Source organism: Anomaloglossus baeobatrachus, chromosome 5 (assembly GCF_048569485.1).
Source record: "Anomaloglossus baeobatrachus isolate aAnoBae1 chromosome 5, aAnoBae1.hap1, whole genome shotgun sequence".
NCBI lineage: Eukaryota > Metazoa > Chordata > Amphibia > Anura > Aromobatidae > Anomaloglossus > Anomaloglossus baeobatrachus.
The window spans coordinates 495,283,021-495,296,239 of record NC_134357.1 but is presented as its reverse complement, the minus strand read 5'-3'; the positions used below and the strand labels follow the sequence as shown (position 1 = coordinate 495,296,239).

The window sequence follows — 13,219 nt, the reverse complement described above, 5'->3', positions numbered from 1 at the left end:
AGTGACTGAACGCTTCAAGCACTATCTGGCATCGGCAAAGTTCACCATCTTCACGGACAACAATCCGTTGACACACCTGGCAACAGCCAAGTTAGGTGCGTTGGAACAGCGATGGATGGCCCGGCTGTCTAACTTTGACTTTACCATCAAGTATCGGGCTGGCAAGAAGAATAACAATGCTGATGCGCTGTCCAGAATGCCTCACTTACCCGAATCTGGAGAAGACCTGGATGAACTCGAAGAGATAGAGTTACCGGCTTTCCATCATCAGGGTGTTTCCCAGTGTGAGCATGCTGTGGGAGTGAAGCGCTCGAGCCAGCACGAGGTCTCGGTCAACCCATTACTCCACCATAATTGGGAAGAGACACAGAACGGTGACCCGGCCGTGCGATTGGTCAAAGAAAAGCTAGCACAAGCTGAGACCCATCTTGGCCCAGATGCTCCAGAAGAAGCCCAGCAGCTGTGGAAGGAGAGGGGACGACTGTTCACATACCAAGGCAAGCTCTGCAAGAGATATGTCAACTGGCAAACGAATGAACTCGTCTGGCAGATAGTGGTCCCACAGAGGGATGCTCCAATGGTCCTAGCAGCTTATCATGATAACGCAGGACACTTCGGGTGGAAGAAGTTGGAGACCCTACTCCGTGATCGGTTCTACTGGGTGCACATGAGAAAGACAGTCGAGAAGTGGTGCCGAGACTGTGGTCCGTGTAACCTGAGGCGGAAAGATGATGCCAGCCAGAGGTCTCCCCTACAGCCAATTGTCACGAAGCAGCCCCTGGAGTTGGTGGCCCTGGACCACGTGAAGTTAACACCAAGCCGGTCAGGCTATGTGTACGCCCTCACCATTGTGGACCATTACTCTCGTTTCCTGGTAGTAGTGCCCGTGAAGGACCAGACAGCCAGAACAGCAGCTAGAGCATTTCAGGCATACTTTTGTCGACCTCACGGTTACCCTGAAAGGGTACTGACTGATCAAGGTCCTGTATTCGAGGCAGAAGTGTTCCAAGAGTTCTGTAACATGTACGGTTGTAAGAAAATCAGAACCACACCGTACCACCCCCAAACCAATGGATTGTGCGAGAAGATGAACCATGTGGTTATTGATATGCTCAAGACTCTACCTCTGGAAGAAAGAAACCAATGGCCAGAGAAGTTACCAGATCTGGTAGACCTGTACATCCATATCCCGGTAAATTCGACCAACTGCAGCCCTGCTTACCTGATGCGAGCAAGACCTGGCAAGTTACCTGTAGACTTTGAGATGGGGACTGTGTCACCTGAAGCGGTTCAGGAGATAGAAGATTGGGATACAGAGCGACAACAGCAGTACCGCAAGGTCCAGGAATGCGTAGAAAGGAGCCTGTCTCAAGCAAGAACGAGACAAGAGCAGCATTACAATCAAACAGCTCCAGCAACTCCCTTAGCACCTGGAGAACAGGTCCTCAAGAAAAAGCGGAGGGCGCATAAATTAGATGATCAGTGGGAGAATGAACCCTACACCATTATCCCCTCCAACTTTGACAATACTAAGGTATGCCTCATAAGCAAAGATGAAGGCAAGACCTATCAAGCAGTTTCTCGAGACCGCCTGAAAGCATGCCCCGAACGGTGCAGAATCCAAAAAGAAGTAGAAGAAGTACAAGAAAGTCCTCAAAGTCCAGAAAAAGAGGAAGAGATGATCCAAACAATCCTTGGAAAATTCCACCAAAACTTGGACCCGAATAAACAATGCCATAGTGGTACCAGTGTTGACGTTCCCGCAGTTGGTCGAGCCAGAAACAGAAGAGGTTCCATATCCACCTAAAGAACCGTCCGCTCCAACACGAGATGACACGCCAGCAGTGGAACAGGAGAATCAACCCCCTGTCAGTGGTGAACCTGTCATACCCTTGGCGACTCTTAGACCACATAGGCAATCATCACGCTTACCTATCAGGGTTAGGCCTACCTGTAGTGCTGAGGTAGAAGACACACCAAGTAGTCAGGGACAAACACCAGAGCTACGCAGGTCTCAACGCAGCACTCGGGGACAGCCCCCTCCAAGGTATAGAGAGTAAAAAGAAAGAGTACTTATTAGAATGTAAATAGTTATGTGAAATGTCTGTAATGTTGTGTACAAAATGTTTTTCTTTTTTGATTGAGAAAATAGACAATTGGGCCACTGGACTATGGGTGGCCAACACCTAGCTGTACATAGTTAGCACCAGTGTGCTCAGCACCCCTGAAGAAAAACCCGTCCGGCGTGCATAGAGTGGGGTCATCAATGCTCTGACGCACGCCCAGAGCCTACGTTGGGGGTTTTATCGCGGCGGGTCCCCCATGGAGCAGTGTAATGGACACCCGGCAGGGAGCCACACTGGACTCTTATAGTTGTTTAAGGTTGTAACATGTATGTCTTGTTTTGTTTTCTACAGTCCGGGAGTACTGAATTTAACTAAGGGGGAGTGTGGCGCCCCAGGACCTGGTCGCCACAACAGCATTGCCCTCCCAAAGGGTTAATGCTGAGCCTGGAGGTAATGGGGAGGTCCATTGGCCAGCAAGTTTAACATCCAACGCAGTTCTCCCTTCGGCCAGCAGGGGGAGCTCTGAACCTGGGATTCCAGGGAGCATTCCTTAAGTCTGACCTGAGGGAGGAAGTAGTGTTGAGTCTGTAGAGAGAAGTGGTAGTGAGCAGACGCAGAGTTAGCTGTCCTGTGGATCTGGGGCCTAGAGCTAGAGTAGCTTGGCCCAGGGAGGGCCTGCGCAGCCTGCTACAGAGGGAAAGGGACGTACCATCGGTCCCAGCAGCAAAGAGGGCCATTGCTGGATTCAGAGAAGCAGGGTCCTATCATAACAAAGAAAAGCACAGGAGTAGGCCTCATACTCAGCTGGCCAGAAAGATCACCCCAAGTACTTCCAGGCCGACCGGATCCCCATCACCACCTGTAACGGTCTCCCAGGACTGGACTGTTCCCAAAGTAAAAGAGGAAAAGGTAAAGAGACTGTTGTTTGTGCCTGGTTCTTTCATTGCCTGTCGGCCCTGCACCGTGTTAGCCACACAACCCCATAGACTTTCACGAGCACTAACAGTGTCCCCGGGGCTCCGCTCCACCTGTCGGGAGCAGTACCACCATTGCTGCTATATCATCACCCCGGAGGCCTCACACAGCAGCGGCAGCTTAATAGCCGCAGACCACAGGTGGCGTCACGAACACAAACTTTATTCATCAAGCCACATATTCTACTGACACCCACCAGGGCCACGGAGCCGGGCCCAGCCACCACTGACTACCACCGGACTAGTCCGGCCCGGCACCGGGTGTCCCATAGCCCTGGGGTGGGCGAGTCATCCACATGGACCAACGGTCTGTGAAGAAAAACATGGCAGCAAGGACTTCTTTGGTCCCATTTACAGACCAGACTTGTGCACATAATTACCAAGCAGCTTCTACAGTCGTCCATTATGCGCAGAAGCACATGGAGCTGCACACTGAGCCAGTAACACCCGCAATTTGGGGTAGTTGAGTAGTGATAAGTGAGCACTGCCATGCTGGAGTGCTCTGTACTCGTAACAAGTAGTGATGAGCGAACACTACAATGCTCGGGTGCTCAGTAGTTGTAACGAGTAGTGATGACTGAGCACTACCATGCTCAGTTGCTCGGTACTTGTAACGATTAGTGATGAGTGAGCACTACCATGCTTGGGTACTCAGTACTCTTAACGAGTAGTGATGAGCGAGCAGTACCATGCTCCGGTGCTTAGTAGTCGTAAAGAGTAGTGATGTGTGAACACCACCATGCTCGGGTGCTCAGTAGTCGTAGCGAGTAGTGATGAGTGAGCACTACCATGCTCGGGTGATTGGCACTCGTAACGATTAATCATGAGCGAGCACTAACATTCTTGGGTGCTCGGTACTCGTAACGAGTAGTGATGAGCGAGCACTACCATGCTCAGGTGCTCACTAGTCGTAATGAATAGTGATGAGCGAACACTACCATGCTCGGGTGCTCAGTTGTCGTACGGAGTAGTGATGACTGAGCACTCCAAAGCTCGGGTGCTTGGTACTCATAACGATTACTGATGAGCGAGCACTACCATGCTCGGGTGCTCGGTACTCGTAACGAGTAGTGATGAGTGAACATTACCATGCTCAGGTGCTCAGTACCCGTAATGTGTAGTGATGTGCGAACACTACCATGCTCGGGTGCTTGGTACTCGTAACGGATAGTGATGACCGAACACTACCATGTTCGGGTGCTCAGTTGTTGTAGGGAATAGTGATGACTGAGCACTACCATGCTCTGGTACTCGGTACTCGTAATGATAAGTGATGAGCGAGCACTACCATGCTTGGGTGCTTTGTACTCATAACGAGTAGTGATGAACGAGCACTACCATGCTCAGGTGCTCGGTACTCATAACCAGCAGTCAGATGCTCAGATGGGCACAACTCGAGCACCAAGTGTAATGGAAGTCAATGGAGGACTCGAACATTTTTACAAAAGATTGTCTGGAAAAGTGCTCGAGTTTCCCCGTGACTTCCATTATACTTGAGTACTTGAGTAGAACCCATCCGAATACCAACTGATCGTTACGAAACTTGTAAAAGGTGAAATCCACAATGAATTTGCACAAAGAAGTGATATGCTGTGGATTTATAAATCTACACTGCATGTGCACAAAAATCCAGGCTGAAAAGTAGCCCTAAATACGCAACACGTAAACTTTGCTGTAGGCTTCATTCAGATGTCAAATTCTCTTGAGAAAAACGGACTGAATTTCATCAATATTTTTGAGCCAGATTTTATCAGTTAAAAAAAAAGAAAATAAGTTTTCCCAGATTGTTTTATCAGTCTATGAAAGATGGACAGCACATGGATGGCATATCAGACAAGTCTCTGCAATATTGCGCAGACCACCCGGTCCGACAAATATACTGAATATGTGAACAGTCTCATAGACTATCATGGGCACGAGTTCTGTGAGAATCACGGATAAAACTTGTGAAAAATGGACGTCTGATTGAGCCTTAAATGTAGGAGAGTGAAATCTGCGTCCGATTTGTCTGCCGATTTATCTATGGATTTCTCATCAATTTGTAGTAAAATCTGTAAGAAGATTTACAGCTGTGATACCTGCCTGTGTGTGCACCCGAGGGGGAAAAAGTTTTGTCTCGGATTAATTGTGGCTGAAGTTTTGTTAAATGTCTCTTATATATTAATGTAGTTGTCAGTATTTCTCTACAAATCAGGGCTCATTCATATGTCAGTTTTCCTCATTTGTTTTTCATGGATGGAACTATCTGTCATTGTGGTCCTTACAAAATCACGGAGACATGTCCAACATTGATTTGAGCCTCGGACCAATCTCACCACTGCGAGTCTATGGATCCATGAAAAAAATTGGACAGCGCTCCAAAGAGATCCGTGTGCTGCCATTTATCACGGACTGATAGATAGGTTGCAAAATTGATGAGAAATACTGATGAAAAAGAGAGATACTGATGAAAAAGGGAAATATTGATGAAACAGGGAAATATTGATGAAACAGAGAAATACTGATGAAAAAGAGATACTGATGAAAAAGAGAGATACTGATGAAAAAGGGAAATACTGATAAAAAAGGGAAATACTGATGAAAAAGGGAAATACTGATGAAAAGGGGAAATATTGATGAAAAAGAGAAATACTGATGAAATAGAGAAATACTGATGAAACAGAGAAATACTGATGAAAAAGAAAAATACTGATGAAAAAGAAAAATACTGATGAAACAGAGAAATACTGATGAAACAGAGAAATACTAATGAAAAAGAAAAATACTGATGAAAAGGAGAAATACTGATGAAAAGGAGAAATACTGATGAAACAGAGTAATAGTGATGAAAAAGAGAAATACTGATGAAACAGAGAAATACTGATGAAAAGGAGAAATACTGATGAAAAGGAAAAATACTGATGAAAAAGAGAAATACTGATGAAACAGAAATACTGATGAAACAGAGAAATACTGATGAAACGGAGAAATACTGATGAAACAGAGAAATACTGATGAAACAGAAATACTTATGAAAAAGAGAAATACTGATGAAACAGAGAAATACTGATGAAAAGGAGAAATACTGATGAAACAGAGAAATACTGATGAAAAAGAATAATACTGATGAAAAAGAATAATACTGATGAAAAAGGGAAATACTGATTAAACACTGATGGGAAAAACTGATACACTGACTGAACTGGGATGAAACTCGGATCAAAAATGCTGTTAAAACTCGGATCGAACAAGAAAAAAAAAATATTTGCACAGGTACAATATCAAGCTATCTATTAATATAAACATTTTGTTGTTATTATTATATTTTGTTTTTATTTTTTATTATTATTTAATTATATTTTATTTACATTTTTAGTATTTTAAATATTTCATTATATTTATATTTTTTGTATGTTGATTATTTCATGATATTTATATTTTTTATTTCAATATATACATTATTTATATTTTGGGGTATTTTGATTATTTGATTGTTTATATTTTTTGTATTTTAATTATTTAATTATATTTTATTTATATTTTTGCATTTGCCTTATATTATTATATTAATATTTTTTTCATTATTTCATAATATTTATTTGGGGTATTTTTATTATTTTAGTATATTTAGATTTTTTTGTATTTTAATTATTTTATTATATATTTTTTTAATATTTTAATTATTTTTGTTTTTTTATTACTTCATTATAGTTTATAGTTTTGGGAATTTGTATTATTTCATTATATTTTATTTTTTTATGTTCATTATTTGATTCTATTTACATTTTCGGACTTTCTTTATTTCATTATATTTTATTTATAATTTTTTGTATTTTCATTATTTCACTATATCTATATATTTTTTTATTTTCATTATTTCATTATATTTTATTCATATTTTTTGTAATTTCATTCTATGTATATTTTGTTTGTATTTTGATTATTTCATTTTTTTTCTTTATTTTTTGTATTTTCATTATTTCATTCTATTTATATTTTGCTTATATTATTATTTCATTATATTTTTTTAATAATTTAGATTTTTTATTATTTTATTTTTATGATAATGTATTTCCATTATTTCATTCTACTTATATTTTGTTAGAATTTTTATTATTTCCTTTTTTAATATCATTTGTATGATGATGATCATTATTACACATATATATATATGTATTTTGTTTATTTAATTATATTTTTTCTATTTTTATCCGTTCATTATATTTTATTTATATTTTTTGCATCTCTATTATTTCACTATATATATACTATTCAATATATTTTATTTATACTCTATTTTTTTTTTTTTTTTAATTATTTCATGTATAAATTTTCATTCGCAAATGGTGGTAAAACTAAATAGCTTAGGGCAAAAATTGCCAAAACGTCATTATAAAAAAAAGTAAGATAAAAAATAAAAAAAAATATATATTATATATATATACATATATATATTATATATATATATATATATATATATATATATATATATAAAAATCAACAACAATAGTTTTATATTAACAAAAGAAAGACATATAAATTAATTAACACACAAATAATAAAAATAATTCTAGGATACAATAAAGGACAAGGACAGAAATTAATTAACAGAAAAATAATTATTGACTAAAATAAAGGACAGAAATTAATTAATATAAAGATAATTATTGACTAAAATAAAGGACAAGGACAGAAATTAATTAATATAAAGATAATTATTGACTAAAATAAAGGACAACGACAGAAATTCATTAATATAAAAATAATTCTTGCCTAAATTATTTTTCCCTTCGCTTCCCAATAAAAGAAAATGGCTAATTTTATGGAAATTTCAACATATACCATAAAGCAGAATGACTCCTTATAGCATTATTGTGTCAATGGTCACATCTGTAAAGCGCCATGGAATTAATAGCACTATATAAGTGAGTCAAGTAAATAAAAAATATGTGTCTGGTATAACTAATAAAAAACTCAAAACATAATTTAGGAAAAAAAAATGAAAAACAAAATCCTGATTTTCACCTTAACAAATCACATCCATTTCAATGACTCCATCGCGAGGATAAAAACGTAAGTTATCCCCACAATATTTATAAGTCCCGATTGATAACAATAATTAAATATGAGATGCAATAAAACATCATTTGTATTATTTTTTCCTACACTATTTTTTTTTCAGCTCAGCAAGTAAAAAATGTCCGTTTTGTGGAAATCCTGGTATGAGACCGTTTTGGGCTGTTTCATTTGCAGAGTGACAGCTCTATTCAATTGTCGGCAAATAGCATTTTGTGTGTCTCTCTGTGGCTTTTTCTTGAAGATTAGCCTGTGGGGGATGAATGGTGAGCATTATTCCAACCACTTGGTATTCTGAAATGCCAAAATAATTACCAGGGACTAATTCAAAGCATTTAGTAGTTGCAAAAAAAAAAAAAAAAAAGCAAAAAAGCAAATAAAAAGCAAAAAAAAATGTTTTTTTTTCTACTGTGTGATTACACTTTTAATTTTTAGATTAAAATATATACATTTTTTTCATTATGTTCTGCTATATTATGGCCATATGAACGTATGATGGGACTGATGGGGATGTATCGGGATTGGCGAGGATGTACGAGGCGACATATCGGTCATTTCTTACCTTTCGTGAGATTATTTTTGGGAGTCTCCCCTCACAAGATACCAAGTGGTGTTACATCAAGAAGTTCCTTCCAAAATCTGCAGCCACGTGTTGCGGGGAGCGCTGTCCCTTGTCTTTTCCACCTGCTGTGGGTCTGGGTGTGACATTCCTGAGTGCTGGTAAGGGGTATCCAAGCTTTAGGAGGGGTGTGGAGAGTGAAGGGGGGCAGCGGCCTGAAGTGGCACTCTGCCTCGGATGGAGAGGGGTGTTTGGGGGGGATTTCATGGTTCTGTGGTTCCCAAAGAGCCTGAATCGAGGGGATAAGAGAAGGATCAGCTGCTCCTGTGTGCACAGGGACGAAAGAAAGAAAAAGAAGCTTTTACAGTAGGAACAATCTGTACAAGACGTGTTTATTTTCTACCCGACTTACCCAATTCACTTCTGGAAACATAAACGTCATCACACGTAGAAATGACACACAGAATCGCAAGTTACCAATAAATTGTGGATTAAAAAAAAAATTAAAAAAATTGCTCTCATTTGATTTCCAAATTTACAGGCTTGTTCACATTCCGCATTTTTCGTGCATTTTTTCCCCATAAGTATAAAATGCAGTGTTTTCCAAAAACAGCAAAAATGAATGAGATTTCTATCATCTCATTCACATTGTACCTTTTTTTACCATGTGTTTTTTTAATTTATTTTTTACCTGTTTTGTGTTGTATTTTCTTAAAAACACAGCATGTCAATTCTTTCAGCATTTTTACTGCAGTATTGGGATCAAAAATGGTTCTGTGCTGAATAACCTGTTAAAAAACCCCCAAAACCCCCAAAACGAGCATAATTTCTGCTACGTTTTTCTGGTCATATCCTGAATTTTTCATGCTGAAACTTATAACACAAAACTATACCTGACTATATAAATACAGATTGATATAGACATATACTGTATACAGTATATATGCACAGGGGCATCTCTATAAATTAGAATATCATGAAAAAGTTACCGTAATATATTTCAGTAATTCAATACAAAAAGGGAGACGCATATATTATATAGAGTCATTTCACACAGAGGGATCTATTCCTAAATATTATATAGTCATTACAGACAGAGTGATCTATTCCTATATATTATATAGAGTCATTACACACAGAGATCTATTCCTATATATTATATAGTCATTACACACAGAGTGATCTATTCCTATATATTATATAGAGTCATTTCACACAGAGTGATCTATTGCTATATATTATATAGAGTCATTACACACAGAGTGATCTATTCCTATATATTATATAGAGTCATTTCACACAGAGGATCTATTCCTAAATATTATATAGTCATTACACACAGAGTGATCTATTCCTATATATTATATAGAGTTATTACACACAGAGGGATCTATTCCTATATATTATATAGAGTCATTACACACAGAGTGATCTATTCCTATATATTTTATAGCGTCATTACACACAGAGGGATCTATTCCTATACATTATATATAGTCATTACACACAGAGTGATCTATTCCTATATATTATATAGAGCCATTACACACAGAGTGATCTATTCCTATATATTATATAGAGTCATTTCACACAGGGATCTATTCCTGTATATTATATAGTCATTACACACAGAGGGATCTATTCCTATATATTATATAGTCATTACACACAGAGGGATCTATTCCTATATATTATAAAGTCATTAACACAGTGTGATCTATTCCTATATATTATATAGAGTCATTACACACAGAATGATCTACAGTATTCCTATATATGATATAGAGTCATTACACACAGAGGGATCTATTCCTATATATTATATAGAGTCATTACACACAGAGGGATCTATTCCTATATAATATAAAGACATTACACACAGTGTGATCTATTCCTATATATTATATAGAGTCATTACACACAGAGTGATCTATTTCAAGTGTTTATTTCTGCTAATGTTGATGATTATGACTTACAGCCAATGAAAACCCAAACGTCATTATCTCAGAATATTAGAATATTACATAAGACCAACTGAAAAATAATTTTACACTCAGAAATGTTGGCACCTACTGAAAAGTCTGTACAGTAAATGCCCTCAATACTTGGTTGGGGCTCATTTTGCATGAATTACTTCATCAGTGCGGCGTGGCATGGGGCGATCAGCCTGTGGCACTGCTGAGGTATTATTGAAGCCCATGCTGCTTTTATAGCAGCCTTCAGCTCCTCTGCATTGTTAGGTCTGGCGTCTCTCATCTTCCTCTTGACAATACCCCATAGATTCTCTATGGGGTTTAGGTCAGGCAAGTTTGCTGGCTAATCAAGCACAGTGACACTGTGGTTTTTAAAACAGGTATTGGTACTTTTGGCAGTGTGGACAGGGGCCAAGTCCTGCTTGAAAATGAAATTTCCATCTCCACAAAGCTTGTCGGCAGAGGGAAGCATGAAGTGCTCTAAAATTTCCTGGTAGACGGCTGCGCTGACTTTAGTCTTGATAAAACACAGTGGAGCTACACCAGCATCTCCCCCCAATTTTTAAATGGCCTTTTCTTAACAATAATATGAAGGCTGCAGTTATCCAGGTTGCTTGTGCACCTTTTTTTACCACACTTTTTCTGTCCACACTTTTTCCAAAAAATACTTGAAATAAATCACTCTGTGTGTAATGACTCTATATAATATATGACTTTCCCTTTTTATATTGAAATACTGAAATAAATTAACTTTTTGATGATATTCTAATATATTGACATGCAATTGTATGTACAGTATATCACAAAAGTGAGTACACCCCTCACAAATTTTGTAAATGTTTTATTATATCTTTTTATGGGACAACACTGAAGATCTGACACTTTGATACAATGTAATGTAGTCAGTGTCCAACTTGTATAACAGTGTAAATTTGGTGCCCTGTAAATAATTCAACACACAGCCATTCATGTCTAAACTGCTGGCAACAAAAGTGAGTACACCCCTAAGTGAAAATATCCAAATTGTGCCCAATTAGACATTTTCCCTCCCCAGTGTGATATAACTCATTATTGTTACAAGGTGATAGGTGTGAATGGGGAGCAGGGGTCACTCACACACGCCCTTATACTGGTCATTGGAAGTTCCTCATGGCTCCTCATGGCAAAAAATTCTCTGAGGATCTAAAAAAAAGAATTGTTGCTCTACATAAAGATGACTGAGGCTATAAGAAGATTGCCAAAGACCCTGAAACTGAGTTGTAGTAGGGTGACCAAGAAAATAGAGGGGTTTAACAAGACAATTTTCACCCAGATCAGGCCTCGCCATGGTCAACTAAAGAAGTTGAGTGCACATGCTCAGCGTCATATCCAGAGGTTGTCTTTTCAAAATAGATGTATGAGAGCTGCCAGTTTTACTGCAGATGTTACAGGGGTGGGAGGTCCGCCTATCAGTGCTCAAACCATACGCTGCACTCTGCATCACATTGGTCTGAATTGCTGTCATACCAGAAGGAAGCCTCTTCTAAAAGATGATGAACAAGAAAGCTGCAAACAGTTTGCTAAAGACAAGCAGACTAATTACATGGATTATTGGAATCATGTCCTGTGGTCTGACGAGACCAAGATAAACGTATCTGTTTCAGATGGTGTCAGGCATGTGTGGTGGCAACCATGTGAAGAGTACAAAGACAAGTGTGTCCTGCCTAAAGTCAGGCATGGTGGTGGGACGGTCATGGTTTGGGGCTGCATGAGTACTGTCAGCAGTGGAAGCTACAATTCATTGAGGAAACCATGAATTCCATGATACACTATGACATACTGAAGCAGAGCATGATCCCTTCCATTCATATTCCAACATGATAATGGCCCCAATCACCTAGAAGACGACCACTGCCTTGCTAAAGAAACTGAGGGCAAAAGATGCTGCACTGGCCAAGTGTCTCCAGACCTAAATCCCATTGATCATCTGTGGGGCCACCTCTAATCGGAGCTGGAGCAGCGCAAGGTGTCTAACATCCACCAGGTCTGTGATATCGTCATGGAGGATGGAAGAGGATCCAGCAGCTACAGTGAACTCCCTGCTCAAGAAATTTAAGGCAGTGCTGGAAAATAATGGTGGTCACACAAAATATTCACACTTTGGGGTGTACAATTTGGCCATTCTCACTTAGGGGTGTACTCACTTTTGTAGCCAGCAGTTTAGACATCAATGGCGGTGTGTCGAGTTATTTAGAGGACACCAAATTTGCACAGTTATACAAGCTGTACACTGACTATTTTACATTGTATCAAAGTGTCAGGATCTTCAGTCTTATCCCGTGAAAAAAATATAATAAAATATTTACGAAAATGTGAAGGGTGTACTCACTTTTCTGATATGTTATAGATAGCTAATCTAATGCACATTACACACAAAAAAAAGGAAGAGAAAAACAAATCCCACACTAAAAATGCTTAAAAATGTAGTTTTTACACCTGGTTCATGTCATTACGTCCTAGTAGTGGAACACGTGGCCCGACGCTTTTACTGCCCAATGCATTATAGGAGAGGAGGATGCTATGAGCCAGTGGTCTCACGGCTGAGCTGTGACT

At 38.9% G+C, this 13,219-nt stretch overlaps 1 protein-coding gene across 1 annotated transcript in view; it reads right to left on the bottom strand.

Moving 5' to 3' along the window:
- NTN1 (netrin 1) overlaps positions 1-8,784 on the bottom strand; it is a 201,786-nt gene extending 193,002 nt beyond the window's left edge. The window contains exon 1 of the mRNA XM_075350761.1: positions 8,658-8,784. The gene's annotated coding sequence lies outside the window, so the exon portion shown is untranslated. The remainder of the gene's footprint in view (positions 1-8,657) is intronic.
- Between the last annotated feature and the right edge of the window lie 4,435 nt (positions 8,785-13,219).